Here is a 3,193-nt window from a genome sequence, read left to right on the forward strand (position 1 = left end):
CCTTTGTAATAACTGGGAGTGAAGGGGGAATTATATACCATCGTCTATCTCTTCATTGTGTGTTTTGTTGTGGCAACATTCAGTACAAGACCCATCCAATTTGCACCAGTCCAGCCTACTTTGGGCAGATTACTGTTGTGAAAGAACAACAAAGGGTAGAATCTGGAAAACGACGCTGACTGGTTTTAGAGATTCTCTCCTTCTCTAGGTCACACAGTACCTACAATGACTTGATTAAAGCACTTTGAAAATAAGGGAATGACACTCCAAACTTACAGTTTTAGGATGCTTATTTTAAAATAAACCCTCTGCTGAAGGAGAATTTAGTTGTTAAACTCTTGTTTGTGGGATCAGGAACAAAAAAAGATTTTGATTTACTGAAGTTTTCTTTTAATAGCAGTTTCCATGGGTACTATGTCAGAATAATAGGGCCAACAAAGTAGACCTGGGCCAGTAAATAGAACTGTGCTCGTGCCTCTCTTTGTGTTTGCGTTCCCTGGAAATTTGAGTTTTACTGTCAGAAAATGAATTTCAAAGTTCCAGGCACAAGAATTGCAGACATTAAAGTTTAAGCAAGCATGTGTAACCCACTGTTCAGTGTATGCCTTGCTGCATCCCCGGTTGTGTCTGATCCATAGAAACTGAGTCTGCTACAGTTACCACTGCGGCGATTCAGCCCTGTAGCTCGAGCTAGAGGCTTATGCTCATAACTTTGGGGGTCCTGGGTTTGACTCCATTTAACAAGCAAAATGATAGTCACACCCGTGAGTGCCAATACTGCATGCATGCTAATCTTCTTAGATCATGTGCCATTGTTTCTGTTCCCCGTTTCATCAGTCACAAGCAAGTAACACAGCTCAAATTTGGAATATTTACAGTCAAGCACTGTAAAGTATTTGAAAAGATATTTGAATAACCAATCCTTCCGTGCTCCCTCCATTCACCTGTGTAAAGGCTAGGGATCATTCGACATTGTGATTCAGTTGGTTTATTTAGCTGAATTAATGTCGCTGGTTATTTCTGCTGTTAGCTCTTGCTCCAAGGTCCTTTCTTCTCTGGAGCTCCCTAGGGCAGCTGCTCTGTACTGCTTGCATGCTGCAAGGCTGTTTTCTGGCCCTTATGAAAAACTGCCTATTGTTGCTATGAAGCTCTCTTTTCCAAGTGGCTGCATGCTTGAGGGAGAATGGAAAGAGAGAAACCTCTTGTCCTATTTCTCTCTTCCACTGGGCTCCAAATGGCAGGAGCCTGGGGAGAGTGAAAAGGAGGTTGTTTCCTTTTGTCACTGCAATAGTGTAGAGTGGCTCTGCACACTGAATCTTACCCGGGGAAGTACATACAACCCATATTACTTCTCCCTCTCCCAGATACCACATGAGATGACAGCCCATCTCAGCTGTTGAAATCACAAACCTGTTATAGCTGTTCAAGACAACACTCATCAGACTATTTGTAGAAGATATAGCTGCATATTTTTAAAGTTGACTGTATCTTGTTCAGATAAAAAAACAAAGCGATGATCAACTTGACAAAGCGCATACACATTTGAGGTTCATACAGTACGCTGTTCCACTAGTCATGCCCCAAATGTTCTTACTGGACAGAAAAACAGAAGGTAAAAATGAGCAGTGTTAGTCTCTGTGGGTAAATGAAATTTGATTTTAAAATTTGAAATAATTACTTTTTCAATTAAACAAGATGAGGGAGTGTTGTCAGGTTGCTCTCTTAAATCAAAGGTTAATCCTGGGCAATTTTTTTTGGGTGTACTTGTAAGAAATGTTACAGCGCTGCTACAAGGCTAAATTACCATACTGTGCTCTGGGCTCAAACAAAAATGTCAGTGATTCTCTCCCCCACCCTAGATTTTAAGTACATTTCTCAGGGTTTTCTCTTACTTTTCATTGAATTTAAAAGTGATCTAACTGCATTAGCTCTTAGTGATGACTGAAAATTTCACAATAAATAATGTATTTGATAAATTTCATTGTTCCCATTTGAAAATCCATCCACAAACAAATTACAAAATTCTGCCATGTTGTTCATAATTGTTTCCAGATGTCTTCATTTGATGTGCAAATTTCAAATAGTTCAAGAAATTCAAGTTTTGGCTGACCCATAATTACAATTTATAATTTAAACTGTAATGCATATAACTTACAATTAATACAGTGTGAATTTCTGAGCTTACAATTGTAATATATTCGCAATTCTTCTGCATAGACCCTCGGTCACATTTTGTAAAGCTCTGTGGGAAGACCAATAATGCCTGGCTTTACACTTCAGTTGAGGGTAAAGCCTACCAAACATGTGATCTCCAGAACTGCCTGCACTGAAAATTCCAAAGATTACCTGATGGTGATGACAAATTCAGACTATTTAGAGTGGGTGCTTCTGTGCACTCTATTTCACTGAAAATTCATTAAAATAAAGCATGTTTTAACAAGAACAACAAAAACTTAATGAGTAGATTCAATGAGAAATTTTTATGTGTAGCAGCCATGGTCACCCATTTCAACTCAGAGAGGGTTCCAGCCTCTGTCCTGTGAATGGAGCTGAGAAAGAGAAGCTGTTGTCAGGATTAAGAGGTTAATTTGTGGTCAGAGGGGGAGTTTACATTTAAAAAGAGACTCCTCTCTCCATGTAGCTGCCTGAATCCTTTTCATCCATCTCTCTTGGCCTCCAGGACTTACTGCAGGTGTGCTTGGCTCTTCCTAGTGACAACGAAGGTAGCTGGATCCAATTCTAACACTTCCCCACCCTCAGACAGCCATTATGAAGAGTTAATGTGGAGGAATAAAAGATCTTGCAGCGAATGCCCTGCTGCTCATCTTCAGGTTAACCAGCAGCAACAGACACTGACTTAGACATTTCCAGTGTAGACACAGGCTGTACTGCTGATGTGTTCAGCAGTATCTGTCTGCACCCAGGAGGTCAGGGTGAATGTTACACTACAGATGGCTAACAACTATTTTATTTTCAAAAACAATTGGCTTGGCCTATAACTCATACTGAGCTTTTCAAACCTGAAAACGACAACCTTTTAGTACAACTGCCCTTTAAACTCACTGAGCAGTAAAGGCAGGGCTGTAGCATCCTTTTATAGTGCTCTGGGCAGCTGACCCACTAAATGCCACTGGGCTCAGCGCTCCTGTTCCAGTCCAGGGGCTCCTTGTTTGCACCATTTAAGAGGGTGGGC

The sequence above is a fragment of the Lepidochelys kempii genome, chromosome 8 (assembly GCF_965140285.1).
Source record: "Lepidochelys kempii isolate rLepKem1 chromosome 8, rLepKem1.hap1, whole genome shotgun sequence".
Taxonomy (NCBI): Eukaryota; Metazoa; Chordata; order Testudines; family Cheloniidae; genus Lepidochelys; species Lepidochelys kempii.